This window comes from Lactuca saligna, chromosome 4 (assembly GCF_052625555.1).
Source record: "Lactuca saligna cultivar CGN05327 chromosome 4, ASM5262555v1, whole genome shotgun sequence".
In the NCBI taxonomy this organism is placed as follows: domain Eukaryota; kingdom Viridiplantae; phylum Streptophyta; class Magnoliopsida; order Asterales; family Asteraceae; genus Lactuca; species Lactuca saligna.
This window is the reverse complement of record NC_136420.1, coordinates 245,391,894-245,411,843: the sequence shown is the minus strand read 5'-3', so window position 1 is coordinate 245,411,843 and position 19,950 is coordinate 245,391,894. Positions and strand designations below refer to the sequence as shown.

The 19,950-nt window shown below is 42.0% G+C and overlaps 1 pseudogene; it reads left to right on the top strand.

The window, feature by feature from the left end:
• The first annotated feature begins 521 nt into the window (after window positions 1-521).
• LOC145040567 (uncharacterized) lies at window positions 522-15,854 on the top strand (annotated as a pseudogene).
• Window positions 15,855-19,950: the final 4,096 nt, after the last annotated feature.

Below are 19,950 nucleotides of genomic sequence, written 5' to 3'. Positions count from 1 at the left end.
GTTACACTTTAATGCTTATAATGACTCCTTAATGCTTCTTATGGCTCCTTAAGCAAGCATAGCCGTTTTTTTTCATTCACAAGTCTCATGGACGTTTTTTTTGTGTTCTTTCAAGAGTTACCTTAATTTCTATTTACTAGTTTTAATGAATAATTGGTTGGTTGGCTTGTAACCACCAAATTTGTAATAAAGGCTTCATATAAAGCCAAATTATGCATGGAAAAAGCAATACACGAATTTTAATCAAAGAACCATTATTTTCACCTTGAATTATTGTTATAATTCTCAAATTATCTTGTTGGGACGTGTTCTTGACTTGATACGAACTCAATCCAATAGGTCTTGGATTGTTTTCATCGGTATACAACTTAATAGGTCTTGAGTTGTTACTATACTAATCTATCTATTTCATTCCATTCACATATCATTTGTGGTTGCTATTCTCTCTTAATTTACCTAAACACTACCCTACTCACTAAATCAAGCCCATACACGCATCATAAGTGGTATCAGAGCGCAGAATGGATTTTGATGATCCAGAGTTCCTACAAAATCTTCGAGAAGCATTAAGAAACATCCAAGAAGGTGGAAATCGAAGGCAACCCCGCCGTGGTGAACATAGGGTTGTGGAAGAATTCAAGGTGTCTGAATTGCCTGACTTTGTTGGTGGAACTGATCCTGAACGCTACTTGGAGTGGGAAAGGAAGATTGAAAGAATGTTCGAGTTCAAAGAAGTGGATGATGAAAAAAGCTGCAAGTATGCCATTCTCAAGCTAAGTGGTGGTGCTTCATTGTGGTTTGAAGGGCTTAAGGCCAAGAGAACCCGTGAAGGCAAAGAAAAAATTTGTTCTTGGCTTTCTCTAAAACGAAAGCTAAGAAAGAGATATGTTCCTTCTACTCATAGAATGGCCACTTACAAGAAGATTGCTGATTTGAGGCAAGGAAAAATGAGTGTTGGAGAATACATTGATGAATTTGAGAAGTTGTCCTTGATGGGGGATATTGAAGAAATTGAAGAACAAAAAATGACTCGTTTTCTAAAAGGGTTGAACTACAACATTGCCAATGTTGTGGAGTTGTATCCTTATGCTGATTTTGGAACTCTTTGTGGTTTGTGTTTGAAGTTGGAGGGGCAAACCAAAGCACGTTATGGTGGGAGTTCAAGTTCAAGTCTTGAAAGTCCCAAGTCAAAGTCGTGGTCCAAGCCCGAGTCTAGCAATAGACAAAATTCTGTTTCTACTCCTTCTGGCTCTAGTAGTGTTCCCGTTGCTCCTAAACTTACTAGTGGTACCAAAGAAACTAGTTTGGCGAAAATTAGATGTTTCAAGTGTCAAGGTTTTGGTCATTACCAAAATGCTTGTCCAAACAAAAGGGTGGTGACTTTAAGGGAGGCCATTGAATGTCGTGAAGAGTTGGAGGAAGAAGAGAGGTTGGCGGGTATTTTTTATGATACACAACAAGAAGAGGAAGCAGAGGAGGAGGTAGAGTATGAAGCACCGGTGTATGATACAGTTTTGGTGCTTAGAACCCTTAAAACTCAAGGGGTTCAAACCGTGGCTGATATGGATCAACGAGACCAATTGTTTCACACCAAATGTTTGGTTAGTGACAAGTAGTGTAGTTTGATTATTGATGGTGGAAGTTGTACTAATGTTGCTTCTAATGAAATGGTGACCAAATTGGGTTTGTCTACAACAAACCACCCAAAACCATATGTTCTTCATTGGTTGGATGATGGAAGCAAAATAAAGGTGACAAAACAGGTTAGAGTTGGTCTAACTATGGGGTCTTATGAAGATGAAGTGTTGTGTGATGTTATTCCTATGGATGCATGTCATATTTTGTTGGGGCGTCCTTGGCAATTTGATAGGGACGTGTTACATAGAGGGAGGAGCAATGAATATGAGTTGAAACACAATAATAAAAAAATTGTGTTAAAACCCATGTCCCCAACGGCCATAAGGTCCATGAATTCTAAACAAGTAAAAAAACCTAATCTTTCTATGTTTGCTAGTGAAAGGGAGGTGGAGCAAGTTCTTGATAAAGGTGATGTTATCTACATGCTTGTGGCCAAAGAGCATGCAAAGGTGGAGAAGATGGTGCATGGAGAAAACACTATTGCTGATTTGCTTTTGGAGTTTCAAGATGTGTTTCCAAGCGAATTACCACCGGGTTTGCCTCCAATCCGTGGTATCGAACACCAAATTGACCTTATTCCGGGTGCTCCTTTGCCCAATAAAGCTGCCTATAGATGTAATCCGGAGGTGACAAAAGAGTTGCAAAAACAAATTGATGAACTCATGAAAATGGGTTATGTTCGTGAAAGCCTAAGTCCTTGTGCTGTTCCAGTTTTGTTGGTTCCAAAAAAAGATGGTTCTTGGAGGATGTGTGTTGATAGTAGGGCCATTAATAACATCACCATAAAATACCGATTTCCTATTCCTAGAGTTGATGATTTGTTGGACGAGTTGCATGGTTCTATTGTGTTCTCAAAAATTGATTTGAGAAGTGGTTACCATCAAATTCGTATGCGTGAAGGGGATGAATGGAAAACAGCCTTTAAAACTAAACATGGCTTGTATGAATGGACCGTAATGCCTTTCGGTCTAACTAACGCACCTAGCACTTTCATGCGACTAATGAATGAAGTGCTAAAATCTTTTTTGGGCAGGTTTGTGGTTGTGTACCTTGATGATATCTTGGTATATAGCAAGAGCTTGGAGGATCATTTGGTGCACTTAAAACAGGTTTTCAAGACGCTTAGAGCTCAAAAACTCTATGGAAAGCAAGAAAAATGTTCGTTTTTAGTGGAAGAAGTGGCATTTTTGGGTTTTGTGGTTTCAAAAAATGGCGTGTCCGTAGACCCATCCAAGACTGAAGCAATCAAGTCATGGCCTATTCCTACTAATATTTCTGAAGTTAGATCATTTCATGGTCTTGCTTCTTTCTATAGAAGATTTGTTCGTGATTTTAGCACCATTGCAAGTCCCATAACAGGTTGTTTGAAGAAAGGAGTCTTTGCATGGGGAGAAGAAGCTCAAAAGGCATTTGAGAAACTCAAGGCATTGTTGTGTGATGCTCCTATTTTGGCTCTTCCTGATTTTTCTCAACCATTTGAAGTGGAGTGTGATGCAAGTGGAGTTGGTATTGGGGCTGTTTTGATCCAATCCAAACGTCCTATTGCTTATTTTTCTGAAAAGTTGGGTGGTGCTCGTTTGAATTATTGCACTTATGATAAGGAGTTTTATGCTATTGTTCGTGCTTTAGATCATTGGAGTCATTATTTGCGTGCAAATCATTTTATTTTGCATTCTGATCATGAATCCTTGAAGTACATCAATGGGCAACAAAAGTTGAGCACAAGACATGCAAAGTGGGTGGAGTTCTTGCAATCCTTTCATTTCTCATGCAAATACAAGGATGGTAAAAGCAATGTGGTGGCTGATGCACTCTCGAGGCGTTACTCATTGTTGGTGACTTTGGATGTTCGTTTCTTGGGATTTGAAACTCTAAAGGACCATTATCAATATGATATGGACTTTGGAGATATGTTTTTGAAATGTGCAGGTGGTCCTAATGGTGAATTTGTGATTCAAGATGGCTTTCTATTCAAAGGAAATCGCCTTTGTGTCCCAAAACATGCAATACGGGAGTTGTTGATTCGTGAAGCTCATGGCGGTGGTTTGGCTGGTCATTTTGGCATTACCAAAACTTTGCAGGTGCTTAAAGAACATTTCTTTTGGCCGAAGATGTTGGGGGATGTAACCAACATAGTGGGCAAGTGTGTTACATGTCATATGGCGAAAACAACTTTCAAGCATGGTGTTTACACTCCTTTGCCGGTTCCTATTTGTCCTTGGGAAGATGTGTCCATGGATTTCATTATGGCTTTGCCTAGAACTCAAAGGGGGAAGGATTCCATTATGGTGGTGGTGGATAGGTTTTCAAAAATGGCTCACTTTGTGCCATGTCATAAAACCAATGATGCATCTAATGTGGCTGATTTGTATTTTAAAGAGGTGGTTCGTTTGCATGGTATTCCTAAAACAATTGTTTTTGATAGGGATTCCAAATTTCTAAGTTACTTTTGGAACACTTTATGGAGGAAAGTGGGTACTAAGTTACTTTTTAGTACATCCCATCATCCACAAACGGATGGGCAAACGGAGGTTACTAATAGAACTTTAGGTGCTTTGTTGAGAGGGTTGGTTAGCAAAACTCAAAAAGATTGGGACATCAAACTTGCACATGCTGAATTTGCCTATAATCGTTCTCCTACTTATGCTACAGGTCGCTCTCCTTTTGAGGTGGTGTATGGTGTGAATCCTTACATGCCTTTGGATTTGATTCCATTACCAAAGGATGAATTGGTTCACAAGGATGCTAATGACAAGTTGAAGGCCATGATGAAACTACACCAACAAGTTCGTGAGAAGATTGAAGCTGTGAATGAGATGTACAAACAGAAGTCAAACAAGCATAGGAAACCACGTGTCTTTCAAGATGGTGACTTGGTGTGGGTGTATATGAGGAAAGAACGTTTTCCTAACAAAAGGAAAAACAAGTTGATGCCAAGAGCTGAAGGTCCTTACAGAGTGGTGTCACGTGTCAATGATAATGCTTATAAGGTAGATTTGGGAGGAGACCATGGAGTGCATGCTACCTTTAATGTGGGAGATCTTTCACCTTATCTTGATGATGATGGACTTGATGAATTGAGGTCAATTCCTTTCAAAGGGGGAAGGGATGATCCATGCATGGATCATGAAAGCCCAAAATGTGATGGATTAGTGATTACTAGTGGGCTAGAAGGTGGTTTGGGCTCAATGGTTGGGTTGTGCATGGTAACCCACAAATTCAATTAAGGTTGCATGAAGACTAGGGCAACATTTTTAAGGCTTCATAAGTGCTAAAAAACGTTACTATTTGCTTCATAAAGCCTCCTAGCCGTTTTTGACACTCTTTGGTGGATTAGGGTTACACTTTAATGCTTATAATGACTCCTTAATGCTTCTTATGGCTCCTTAAGCAAGCATAGCCGTTTTTTTTTTCATTCACAAGTCTCATGGACGTTTTTTTTGTGTTCTTTCAAGAGTTACCTTAATTTCTATTTACTAGTTTTAATGAATAATTGGTTGGTTGGCTTGTAACCACCAAATTTGTAATAAAGGCTTCATATAAAGCCAAATTATGCATGGAAAAAGCAATACACGAATTTTAATCAAAGAACCATTATTTTCACCTTGAATTATTGTTATAATTCTCAAATTATCTTGTTGGGACGTGTTCTTGACTTGATACGAACTCAATCCAATAGGTCTTGGATTGTTTTCATCGGTATACAACTTAATAGGTCTTGAGTTGTTACTATACTAATCTATCTATTTCTTTCCATTCACATATCATTTGTGGTTGCTATTCTCTCTTAATTTACCTAAACACTACCCTACTCACTAAATCAAGCCCATACACGCATCACACATAGTAAGTAAAGTAAAACAACCATTACATTACATATAGAAAAAGTTTACATTTGTTTCAAAACTATAGTTATACAAGTGATACATAGTATATATGAACAAAATGAAACGGGTCTTCTGAGCATTTCTTCTTCGAACAAAACGGATCTTCGGGTACCTATCTAACGTGGACCTTAGAATACAAGCAGTTTGAAAATCAGCATAAAGCTGGTGAGTTCATAAGCGGTTTTGTTCTATGAAAATGTACATGTTTCCTTTCTGGTTTTTGAAGATGTTACGACCCAAGAAAATCCCATATTTTCTTAAAAGTAATGTTTGGTTAATTGTTAGGTTACATTGTTATGGTTATGTTCAACTGCGATTCCAGGAAAATCCCATATTTTCCTAATGTGAAAGATGTATACTGAAAACTTGGTTATCCTTGAAATGTACGTGTTAGTTTACCAACCCGAAATGTAATGTAAAAGATGTACTCACCGAACCAAAATGTAATGTAAAAGGTGTACTATGAAAATCTATTAGTTTTAACACGTTTATAAAACTAACATATACCAAGTAAACTAGTTACTTAATCCATTATAACTATTATGTAAATCTCTATTATCCAAATTGCGAGTTCCATAACCATACAATAGACTAATTAGGGCAATAAATAGTCCATCACCCTATATGACTTTCGTCACCCTTGAACCTTTCGATTCGGCTGTAGCTAGCAGCCAGGTGCGGGGTAGTCAGCCTCGTATAGATCTATACACTCAAGTCATGCTCCCTATCTAAGAGATTCTGGTTACGGGGGCGGTCCTCCACTCGCGTATCTCTGTGGAGTGTTCACCGAGGATGTGTCTCCAGTTATCGGATTAATGAATTTACTAGTAATAATACTAAAAGATCAATTGACTATCCTCCACTTGCGTATCTTTGTGAAGTGTTACTGAGGACAAAACCATGTTCAATTGTTATGCTTTTAACTGTTATATTGTGGGAAAACATTTGTGAAAATACAAATACAACAATTTATAATGTAATTCACAAATAACATGATAGTGTGTCCTGTAAGTTCAAACGGTTTTTTGTTACGAGTGTCAGTGTTAAAAACATATATAGTATGAAATCCAATGTATATAAAACAAGTTTTGAGTAGAAGTATCACTTGTACTTTGCTTGTATTCCCCCTGAAAATAGTGAAAACAGTGAAAATGGGTAGGGGTATGAACTCACCAGACGAGAAAACGCGACGGTTTGGATGCTATGTGACGGTTCGGGGCTTGATTACGCGCGAGGTTCCTATGTAATATGAAATGATATGCAATTGTATCTAATTAGACTTTGAACCACTAATTATACATGAATATGCACTCCAAGACGTGAAAACACTTCAATTCAAGTGTTAAGAGTGATCCGGGTAGCATCTAAGGGTGTGTAGGGCCTAAATATGGAGTTTACTCTTCAAGAGTAAACTCCTTAAGGAGTTTACGGCCCATTAACCATATCCCCATGATTTTACGGCCGTAAACTCATGGGTGGTGGGTTCTTGGATGCCAAATGGTCATACAATGCACACGGGAAGGTTCTAGGGTCGATTCCATGGCTTAGGAAGTGATTAGGACTTGAAATGGCCTTGGAAATGAGTTTAAGGTCTAAGGAGATGTTCTTGGGGAGTTTACTACCTTAAACTCATGATTTTACAACCATAAACTCATGTGTGTCCATGAATTAAGGGATTTGATGGTTGTAATTCAATCACATGTGATTCTAGGTCCAAAACAAAGCTTTTCAAGGGATTAAAGGCACCTTAACACCCTTTGTTGGGTGTTTACAGTCTAGGGATGTGGGTTTATAGTCCAAGAATGTTCTTGGGCCGTAAACTCAAGTTTGATGCATTTGAGGATGTTTTGGTGCATCACATGAAGGTTTATGAGGTTCTACACTCCCATGGAAGCATTTTGAAGGTGTTTAAGGGCATTTTGACTCATTAACATAAGTTTATGGTCCATGAATGAGGGTTTACGGTCCAAGAAAATGCTTGGGCCTTAAACTCATGTCTATACATCATATGGTATGATTTTGGGTTCCTAAGCTCATGTATGCAAGTTTCTAGGCCGAATCTAAGCCCTAGAAGTTTCTTAGAGGGGTTTTGAGGCTTCAAAACCCTCATATGAGGTGTTCACGGCCTAAGGAGGGTTCCTAGACCGTAAACACTTGTTTATGATCTCATTCCTCATAAAAATTCCGAATTTGAAGGTCTAAGATGCTAATTCATGAGTTAGGGAAGTTACCTTAGTCATTTGGAGCTTGTTTTGGATGATTTTTGCAAATTTTCGGATTTTAGAGAGAGAGTGTGAGAGAAAGTTTTTTAGAGAGAGAGTAAAAGCCTCAAAATGATGTCACTCAATCCCTTATATAGGGGTTGAGTTTGTGGCCCAGTGGAATTCTATCCGATACTACTGTTAGACGGTGCTTTTGGTCGCACCCGATAAAGTTGCCGTATTACGACTTAAATAAAACTAAATATTTTCTAAATGAAATTGAAAAGATTTTAATGTTTTCAAAATGTATTCTAACATTGTTAAAACATTAATTGAAGTCGCAATAATTTAATTAAAACAATGTTAATAGCAAATTTTGGAACTTAACGGCTTTGTTAATAAAAACGGGTTACAAATAATGGAACGAACTTCGGGTTGTCACATTATCCCACCATTAGAGGGAATTTCGTTCTGAAATTCAGAATTAAGATACAAATCATGGATTTGGAAAGAGATGCGGATACTTCTGTTTCATCGAGTCTTCACGCTTCCAAGTGAATTCCGGTCCCCGCTTGGCATTCTAGCGATCCTTCACTAACGAGATGCGACTTTGTTTCGTACGTTTGATCTCTCGATCCATGATTTCGATGGGTTCTTCCACAAAGCTTATGTTCTCATTGATTTCAATCTCGTCAAGGGGAATCACGAGGGTTTCATCGGATAGACACTTTTTAAGATTTGAGACATGGAAGACGGGATGGATGTTACTGAGCTCCTGAGGTAATCGGAGTTTATAGGCTACCGGACCTATCCTGGCGAGGATCTCAAAGGGTCCAATGTACCTCGGGTTAAGTTTCCCACGCTTTCCAAAGCGTACCATGCCCTTCCAGGGCGATACCTTCAACAGGACACGGTCTCCGACCTGGAACTCCAGAGGCCTTCATCGTATGTCAGCGTAACTCTTTTGGCGATCTCGTGAAGCTTTCAATCATTCTCGAATTTGGATAATCTTTTCGGTGGTTTCACGGATGATTTCAGGACCAATGAGAGCACTGTTGGGGAATCGATTCTTGGCTAGCTGCGTGTCCCCTACCTCGGCCCAGCACAGAGGGGATCTGCACTTGCGACCGTAGAGGGCTTGAAACGGGGCAGCCTTGATGTTGGTGTGGTTACTGTTGTTGTACGAGAAATTGATCAAAGGCAAGTGTATGTCCCATGCCTTTCCGAAATCGATGACACATTCCCTAAGCATGTCTTCCAGGGTTTGGATAGTTCTCTCACTCTGTCCATCGGTCTGAGGGTGATAAGCCGTGCTCATGTCTAGTTTAGTTCCAAGAGCCATCTGGAGTGACTGCCGAAATCTGGAGGTAAACCTGCTATCTCGATCAGAGATAATTGATGCAGGTACACCGTGCAGTCGAAGTACCTCTTGGATTTAAATTCGCGCGAGTCTTTCCATTTTGAATGACTCTTTGATCGGAATGAAGTGAGCGGATTTGGTCAAACGATCAACAATTACCCAAATGGTATCGTACCCACTCAGATACTTGGGTAACTTGGTGATGAAATCCATGGTAATCATCTCCCATTTCCACTCGGGTATTTCGGGTTGCTGGAGAAGACCTGAAGGTTTCTGGTACTCGACTTTTACTTTGGCGCAAGTCAAACACTTGCCCACAAACATAGAGATCTCGGCTTTCATGTTTTGCCACCAGTATTGTTTCTTGAGATCTAGATACATCTTTTCCGAAACTGGGTGAATAGAGTATCTGGTCTTGTGTGCCTCTTCCATGACAATCTCCTTGAATCCTCCGGACTTTGGAATCCAGATTCGGTCCATGAAACAGTAGACTCCGTCACCTCTGATCTCAAGTTTCTTATCCATTCCCCTCAAGGCTTCACTTGATTTGTTCTCGGGTGTAAGGGCTTCTATCTGGGCATCTCTGATTTGCATTGATAAATGGGGATGGATAGTCATCGTCAGGGTCTTCACTTTTCGGCTTGAACTTTCCTTTCGGCTAAGGGCATCTGCTACCACATTGGCCTTGCTGGGATGGTAGCGGATTTGACACTCATAATCGCTGAGTAGTTCTACCCATCGCCGTTGCCTCATGTTTAGGTCTTTCTGATTGAGGATGTGCTGCAGGATTTTATGGTTAGTGAAGATCGTACACTTGGTTTCGTAGAGATAATGTCTCCAAATCTTCAATGCAAAGACTACGGCTCCTAACTCCAAGTCATGTGTGGTATAGTTGACCTCGTGTACTTTCAGCTGTCTTGAGGCATAAGCAATAACTTTTCCTCTTTGCATAAGCACACAATCTAAGCCCTGATTAGACGCATCACAATAGACAACGAAGTCTTTTGTCCCTTCGGGTAGGGATAGAACTGCGCGCTGCACAAGGCTTGCTTTAATGTCTGGAACGCAGATTCTTGCTTTTCATTCCAACAAAAGGGTACACCTTTCTGTGTTAGAGTGGTTAGGGGTTTGCCGATTTTGGAAAAATTCTGGATGAATCTCCGATAATAGTCGGTGAGACCCAAGAATTGACGGATTTCTGTGGGTGTTTTTGGTGCTGACCAATTCTCCATCGCTTTAATCTTTGAAGGATCCACATGAATACCCTCCTCGCTTACCACGTGACCAAGGAAAGTTACCTTCCGAATCCAGAATTCACACTTGGAAAATTTTGCGTACAGCTTCTCGGATCTAAGGGTTTCCAACACTAATCTCAAGTATTGTTTGTGACCTTCTTCGCTTCTTGAGTAGAGAAGGATGTCGTTTATGAACATGATGACGAATTTGTCTAAGGAAGGACGACATACCCGGTTCATCAGGTCCATGAACACTACCGGTGCATTGGTTAGACCGAAGGGCATCACCACGAACTCGTAGTGTCCATACCGAGTCCTAAAAACTGTTTTCAAAACATCACTCTCCTGAACTTGTAACTGATGTTACCCTGACCGAAGGTCTATCTTCGAGAAGTAACTGGCTCCCTGAAGTTGATCGAAGAGGTCATCTATTCACAGAAGGGGATATCAGTTCTTGACGGTCAACTTGTTCAGCTCACGGTAGTCGATACACATCCAGAAAGATCCATCTTTCTTCTTTACAAACAATATTGGGGCTCCCCAGGGTGAGGAACTCGGTCTGATGAACCCTTTGTTGAGTAACTCATTGAGTTGGCTGGATAACTCCTGCATTTCTGCTGGAGCTAGGCGATATGGAGACTTCGCTACAGGGGTAGCTCCAGGAATTAGGTCAATGCGGAACTCGACCTGACGCTCGGGAGGAATTCCTGGAAGCTCTTCGGGAAATACATCAGGAAAGTTACAGACTTCGGGGATGCTCGCGAGGTCTTTAACTTCCTGTTTCTCGTTGATTACATGGGCTGCAATGCACTCCTTTCATAGGAGCTTTTGAGCTTTGATGCAGGAAATGATACGAAGATTGGAACTGAGTTTATCGCCATAGATTACGAGAGTTTGACCCAAAGGAAGGTTAAGACGGATGGCTTTTTCGTAACAAAGGATATCAGCATGATTGGGACTCAACCAATCCATGCCAATGATAACATCAAAGCTCTTAATGGAAACTGGCATAAGATCTATAGGAAGTGAATGGTCATTCAGGGTAAGGGTACATCCTATGAATACATCGTTAGCACTTTCTTTCTCACTGTTAGCCATCTCGACAGTAAGCGTTTCGGTTAATGGTTGGGGGTTAGGTTTTAGATTATTTTTGAACGAATGACTAACACAACTTCTATCAGCACCCGAATCGAAAAGAATACTAGCATATGAGTTGTCGAAAAGGAACGTACCCGAGACAACAGTAGGATCGGCGACTGCTTCCTCCTATCCCATGGCTAGAACTCTTCCGGTATTATCAGTTGTTGACTTCTTGGGGTAGTTCCTTTTAAAGTGCCCAACCTCTCCACAGTTATAGGAGGCTTGACCAACGCCTGCTCCAGAGGATTGATTGGCTGATTGGGCCGGAGCTTTGCAGAATCGGACCGTGTGCCCTTTCTTACCACAATTGGTACAAGATAGTTCTCGATGGGGACCGGGGTTGTGGTGATATTTTCACTTGTCACACAGAGGAAGATTTCCAGCATACCTGCTGGTAGGAGTTGGAGCTGTGGATCCCACAACAGAAGCAACAGCAACGGGGGTAGTAGCAGCACGGACTGCTATAGTCTGCTGTTTCTTGGAAGATCCTTAGGAAGATTGACCCTTCTTCTTCTTCCAGAACTTTCTCTTCTCACCACTCCTTTGAGTCGGCTCAGGAGTGGTAGTGGTTTCCTCAACATCATCGCTATGATCAATCAAGATCTGGGCTAAACTCTCGGCACTTTCATAGGTATCCGGACATGCAGCTAAAATATTTCCCTTTGTTGGATGGGTCAGCCCCCAGATGAACCTTTCTATCTTTTTACTTTCAGGAGTGACCAGTCTCGGGCAGAGAAGTGCGAGGTCATCGAATCGAGAAGTGTATGCAGCAATATCGGAACCCTTCATCTTCAAGTTCCAGAGCTCGTGCTCTAGTTTCTGCATTTCACCACGGGGATAGTATTCAACTATCAAAAGCTCTTTCATGGCTTCCCAGCCCATGGAATTGGCTATAGATAGGGTTAGAGATTTGACTCGGCCATTCCAGCAAGTCAAGGCTTCATCAATGAAGGTACAGGCTGTGAACTTGACCTTATCAGATTCCGCACAGGCACATATTTCAAAGATGGATTCGATTTTCTCGAACCATCGGGATAAGGAAATGACACCTCTAGTGCCATCAAAGGATGTTGGTTTCGCATTCATGAAGTCCTTATAGGAACCCTCCTTTCGTTGTCCCTGATTATTTTCATGGTTTTGGGGATGGGGACCACCTCCTGAGCTACCGGGGTTCATTTGTGACATGGCTACTACCATTGCAACAGTCAGAACTATCTGAAGCGATGCAAGATCAAATTGAGGTGGAGGTGGTGGCGGAGGAGGATTATCGTTGTTCTTTGACCTGGGTCTATTTCTGGGAGGCACATTGATCTAATAAGATCAGGAAAGAGATGATGATAAGTCCTCCAAATTGAATCGATAGATATGACAGTTATATATCCCAGATAAGCGATAAAGCAGGAAAGAGTTATACAAACAGATAATTTATCGCTAATGAATGATCAGGAAACAATGCTCGAATGAGGATTTCTACAAAGGATTTGCTCGAGATATACTCCCATAGTATTTCATGATTCGATACGACCACGGTTCGATGTTTGGGATATTAGGGTAAGTTTTTAGGCATGCCGCACACCACAGTCACTCACAAGCACATGTTGGCCGTGTCTCGAATGAATATAGTTGGCCAGGATATATTGACCCTAGACACGACTACACAACTGCCCAGGTTTAACCGCAGCGTACAACACCCATTTACTTATGTTTTGTTCTACTTGTAGTTACGGATGTCGACGGTTAGGTATGCTTGTATACTTTTAAAAATACTTATACTTTGAAGTATACTTTTAGTTCAAAGCACTTAGGCCCCTTAGTGTTTATAGTTTTATACCATGTAAGGTTTGGTATACTTCATTTACTATAAACAAGGGCTCTGATACCAATCAGTCACACCCTGAAAACCGAAGGCGGAAACATTTCCGGGGTGAACTCCACGTTGTGTATCAAATCCAATGCACATAGTAAGTAAAGTAAAACAACCATTACATTACATATAGAAAAAGTTTACATTTGTTTCAAAAGTATAGTTATACAAGTGATACATAGTATATATGAACAAAATGAAACGGGTCTTCTGAGCACTCCGTCTTCGAACAAAAAGGATCTTCGGGTACCTGTCTAACGTGGACCTGAGAATACAAGCAGTTTGAAAATCAGCATAAAGCTGGTGAGTTCATAAGCGGTTTTGTTCTGTAAAAATGTACAAGTTTCCTTTCTCGTTTCTGAAAATGTTGCGACCCAAGAAAATCCCATGTTAGTTTACCAACCCGAAATGTAATGTAAAAGATGTACTCACCGAACCAAACTGTAATGTAAAAGGTGTACTATGAAAATGTATTACTTTTAACACGTTTATAAAACTAACATATACCAAGTAAACTAGTTACTTAATGCATTATTACTATTATGTAAATCTCTGTTATCCAAATTGCGAGTTCCATAACCATACAATAAACTAATTAGGGCAATAAATAGTCCATCACCCTATATGACTTTCGTCACCCTTGAACCTTTCGGTTCGGCTATAGTTAGCAACCAGGTGCAGGGTAGTCAGCCCCGTATAGATCTATACACTCAAGTCACGCTCCCTATCTAAGAGATTCTGGTTACGGGGGCGGTCCTCCACTCGCGTATCTCTGTGGAGTGTTCACCGAGGACGTGTCTCCAAATATAGGATTAACGAATTTACTAGTAATAATATTGAAAGATCAATTGACTATCTTCCACTTGCGTATCTCTGTGAAGTGTTACCGAGGACAAAACCATGTTCAAATGTTATGCTTTTAACTGTTATATTGTGGGAAAACATTTGTGAAAATACAAATACAACAATTTATAATGTAATTCACAAATAACATGATAGTGTGTCCTGTAAGTTCAAACGGTTTTTTGTTACGAGTGTCAGTGTTAAAAACATATATAGTATGAAATCCAATGTATATAAAACAAGTTTTGAGTAGAAGTATCACTTGTACTTTGCTTGTATTCCCCCTGAAAATAGTGAAAACAGTGAAAATGGGTAGGGGTATGAACTCACCAGACGAGAAAACGCGACGGTTTGGATGCTATGTGACGGTTCGGGGCTTGATTACGCGCGAGGTTCCTATGTAATATGAAATGATATGCAATTGTATCTAATTAGACTTTGAACCACTAATTATACATGAATATGCACTCCAAGACGTGAAAACACTTCAATTCAAGTGTTAAGAGTGATCCGGGTAGCATCTAAGGGTGTGTAGGGCCTAAATATGGAGTTTACTCTTCAAGAGTAAACTCCTTAAGGAGTTTACGGCCCATTAACCATATCCCCATGATTTTACGGCCGTAAACTCATGGGTGGTGGGTTCTTGGATGCCAAATGGTCATACAATGCACACGGGAAGGTTCTAGGGTCGATTCCATGGCTTAGGAAGTGATTGGGACTTGAAATGGCCTTGGAAATGAGTTTAAGGTCTAAGGAGATGTTCTTGGGGAGTTTACTACCTTAAACTCATGATTTTACAACCATAAACTCATGTGTGTCTATGAATTAAGGGATTTGATGGTTGTAATTCAATCACATGTGATTCTAGGTCCAAAACAAAGCTTTTCAAGGGATTAAAGGCACCTTAACACCCTTTGTTGGGTGTTTACAGTCTAGGGATGTGGGTTTACAGTCCAAGAATGTTCTTGGGCCGTAAACTCAAGTTTAATGCATTTGAGGATGTTTTGGTGCATCACATGAAGGTTTATGAGGTTCTACACTCCCATGGAAGCATTTTGAAGGTGTTTAAGGGCATTTTGACTCATTAACATAAGTTTATGGTCCATGAATGAGGGTTTACGGTCCAAGAAAATGCTTGGGCCTTAAACTCATGTCCATACATCATATGGTATGATTTTGGGTTCCTAAGCTCATGCATGCAAGTTTCTAGGCCGAATCTAAGCCCTAGAAGTTTCTTGGAGGGGTTTTGAGGCTTCAAAACCCTCATATGAGGTGTTCACGGCCTAAGGAGGGTTCCTAGACCGTAAACACTTGTTTATGGTCTCATTCCTCATAAAAATTCCGAATTTGAAGGTCTAAGAGCATTCATGAGTTAGGGAAGTTACCTTAGTGATTTGGAGCTTGTTTTGGATGATTTTGGCAAATTTTCGGATATTAGAGAGAGAGAGAGTAGTGAGAGAAAGTTTTTTTAGAGAGAGAGTAAAAGCCTCAAAATGATGTCACTCACTCCCTTATATAGGGGTTGAGTTTGTGGCCCGGTGGAATTCTACCCGATACTGCCGTTAGACAGTGCTTTTGGTCGCACCCGATAAAGTTGCCGTAATTACGACTTAAATAAAACTAAATATTTTCTAAATGAAATATAAAATATTTTAATGTTTTTAAAATGTATTCTAGCATTATTAAAACATTAATATGAGTCGCAATAATTTAATTAAAACAAAGTTAACGGCAAATTTTGGAACTTAACGGCTTTGTTAATGAAAACGGGTTACAAATAATGGAACGAACTTCGGGTTGTCAAAGTTATGGATTTAGAGTTGGGTCATTTATTCGATGGTCGATTTTATCTCCAAGATTATATATAATTGGTATACACTACATGATTATAGAGGTAACTAATGAGGATCACTCCCCTATAAGTATTATAAGTCTACTAATAATTTCTTTTACCCCATTTTCTCATAGATACCATGGTTGGCTTTCATCAACCTGGAGATCCATACTTCCCTAACCAAGGGAATGGAGGTTGGTTAGAGGCAGAACCAGAAGAAGGCAATGCTGCACTGCTAAATGCAGAAGAGGCAGAAGAGGAATTCAAGGAGGAGTTGTCTGATGATGCCGACCCATAATCAGAAGTTGAGAATCTACCCCTGGTGGCTCCTATTCCGAACCCTAACCCTCAACTAGAGTTTAGAGGCCTAACACCGATGTGGGTTGATACCCAGAGTAGGTGGAGCCTTGAGCAGGGACAACCCCCTCCGTACAATGGAGACCGTATATTCTATCTTTGGCTTTTAACCAGCACATCGGTATTGATCGGGAGGTGATGAGTCGACCCCTGCGGGTTTCTATAGTGGATGAGAAAGCGGTATACGCTAATGACGTGATTCGAGGATGTGTGCTCGATATTTTTCGTGTCAAGTTCCCTATAGACTTGGTTCCTATAGCGATCGTGGATGCCTGCATCATCGTGGGCATGGACTGGTTGAGTAAGTTTTGGGCAGTCATTGACTACAAGAGACAGCTGGTGACTTTACAAGACCCTAGTGGGGGAGTGCTTACTGTGTATGGCGAGGGGACTCGATGTGGGTCAGCGTTTTGTTCGGCTGCCAGGGCGAGACAGAGTTTGCAGCAGGGCTGCAGTGGATTCATAGCCTATATGATGGACACTCGAGAGGTCGCGGGAGGCCAAATTTAGTTGACGAGGTTCTAGTAGTATGCGAGTTTTTGGATGTGTTCCCAGAAGAATTACCAGGTGTGCCTCCGGAAAGGCAAGTGGAGTTCCGTATCGATCTGGTTCCGGGAGCGGCGCCCATCGCCAAGGCGCCTTATCGCCTCGCTCCACCAGAAATGCAGGAGTTATCCTCGCAGCTTCAGGAGCTGTTGGGAAAGGGGTTTATTCGATCGAGTAGCTCACCTTGGGGAGTGCCGATTATATTTGTCAAGAAAAAGGATGGTTCACACCGGATGTGTATTGACTACCGGGATTTGAACAAGTTGACGGTTAAAAACCGGTATCCGTTACCTAGGATCGGTGATCTGTTCGATCAGTTGTAGGGGGCATCTTGGTTCTTTAAGATAGACTTGAGGTCGGGTTATCATCAGATGAGGGTTCGGGATGAAGATATTCAGAAGACTGCATTCAGAACTCGTTATGGACATTACGAGTTTGTGGTGACTCCTTTTGGGCTCACCAATACCCCGGCTGCGTTCATGGATCTTATGAACAGGGTGTGCAGGCCGATGCTGGATCGGTCGGTGATCGTATTAATTGATGATATTTTGGTATATTTGAGGTCTAGGGAGCAGCATGAGGAGCATTTGAGGGAAACTCTTGGAGTATTGAGATCGGAGAGCCTGCATGCCAAATTCTCCAAGTGTGATTTCTGGTTACGAGAGGTCCAGCTCCTTGGGCACCTTGTTAACCAGAAAGGGATATTGGTCGATCTGGCCAAGATCGAGGTGGTGATGAAATGGGAAGTGTCGAGATCGCCCACTGAGATCAGGAGCTTTCTGGGATTGGCAGGCTATTATCGAAGGTTTATCAAGGATTTCTCCAAGATCGCCGTGCCACTTACTAAGATGACCCGGAAGGGTGTTTCATTTTCATGGGGATCGGAGCAGCAGTCCTCATTCGAGACCCTTCATCAGAAATTGTGCGAGGCCCCGGTGCTTGCACTCCCGGAAGGGATGGCGGATTTTGTGGTATACTGTGATGCATCTATATCTGGATTAGGGGTAGTGCTTATGCAGAGGGGACGGGTTATAGCGTATGCTTCGAGGCAGCTGAAGCCTCATGAGTCGAGATATCCCACCCACGACCTGGAATTGGGGGCTGTGGTGTTTGCCCTCAAGATCTGGCGTCACTATCTTTATGGGGTTCGGTGTACCATATACACGGACCACAAGAGTCTGAAGTACTTGATGGATCAGCCAAATATGAATATGTGTCAGAGGAGATGGTTGGATGTGGTAAAGGATTATGATTGTGAGATGATGTACCACCTGGACAAGGCTAACGTAGTGGCCGATGCGTTGATCCGTAGGGCGGAAAGTGCCCCGATCCGAGACGTTTGTATGAGGATGACGGTGATGACTCCGATTTTGGACACTATCCGAGGAGCCCAGGCTGAGGCTGCGAGACCAAAAAACCAGAAGAGGGAGTGGGTTGTCGGTCAGGTATCAGAATTCATTACAGATGGTCGGGGACATAGGAGATTTCAGGGTCGGATTTGGGTACCATTTGTGGGCGGTACGCGTACTATTTTGATGGAGGAAGCGCATCGATCGAAATTCTCGATCCATCCCGGGGCTACTAAGATATGTATTTGGACCAAAAGAAGGAGTATTGGTGGTCCTGTATGAAGAGGGATGTTGCATGGTTTGTCGAGAGGTGCCTGACTTGTCGTTAGGTTAAGGCCGAGCACCAGCGTCCGCACGGTAAATTGCAGCTGTTGGAGATTCCCGAATGGAAGTGGGAACAGATTACCATGGATTTTATCACCAAATTACCAATGACTGCGAGGGGAGTCGATGCAATTTGGGTGATTGTGGATAGATTGACGAAGAGCACTCATTTTCTAGCCATCAGTGAGAGCTCTTCTGCGGAGAAGTTGGCAGAGTTATATGTGAAGGAGGTGGTATCGCGGCATGGGGTTCCAATGTCGATCGTTTCAGATCGAGATGTGCGATTTACTTCCAGGTTTTGGACGAAGTTTCATGAGGAGTTGGGTACGAGGCTGCATTTTAGTACCGCATACCACCCGCAGACGGACGGACAGAGCGAGCGGACGATTCAGACACTTGAGGATATGCTCCGAGCATGTGTTTTGGATTTTGGAGGGAGTTGGGATACCTATTTACCCTTAGTAGAGTTTTCGTACATCAACAGCCATCATTCGAGCATGGGTATGCCACCTTTTGAGCTGTTGTATGGGAGGAGGTGTCGCACCCCCATCTGCTGGGGAGAGGTGGGGCAACGGGTAATGGGTAGCACAGAGATTGTTCTCCAGACGACCGCACAGATACAGCAGGTTAGGAAGAGATTGTTGACCGCACAGAGTCGCCAGAAGAGTTATGCGGACAGGCGTCGGTCCGAGCTCGAGTTTCAGGTTTGTGACCTTGTGCTCCTAAAGGTCTCTCCTTGGAAAGTAGTGATATGATTCAGGAAGAGGGGCAAGTTGGGACCCCGGTATATTGGACCTTTCAGGGTAATCGCTAGGGTAGGTAGGGTAGCCTACCTGTTGGATCTACCTGCTGAGTTGGGACAGATCCACGACACCTTTCATGTCTCGCAGTTGAGGAAATGTATTGCCGACGAGTTGGCAGTGGTGCCATTAGATGATATTTAGGTGGATACAGGCCTAAACTATGTTGAGAGACCAATGGCGATCAGGGATCTAAAGGATAAGGTTCTAAGGAACAAGGAAGTACCCTTGGTACAAGTGCAGTGGCAACATCGGAAGGGGTCCGAGCTAACATGGGAGTCCGAGTCTGAGATGCGGGATCAGTATCCATAATTGTTTTCAGTGTGAGACTTCGGGGACGAAGTCTGGTTCTAGTGGGGGAGAATCGTAACAGCCCGAAATCCAGGTACCCTTCTATTTAACCCTTCATCTTTGATTTGTTTCCATTTAGGGTTTGCATGTTAGGCGAGTACGTTGTGCGTACTCGCACGCTTCATTTGAACGCGTTCACCCTCAGGTACACTGGGCGTACCCAAGGTTACTTTGGGCGTAACTGGTCCAGACCTAAAAACCGTAATTACTTCGGAGGGCTA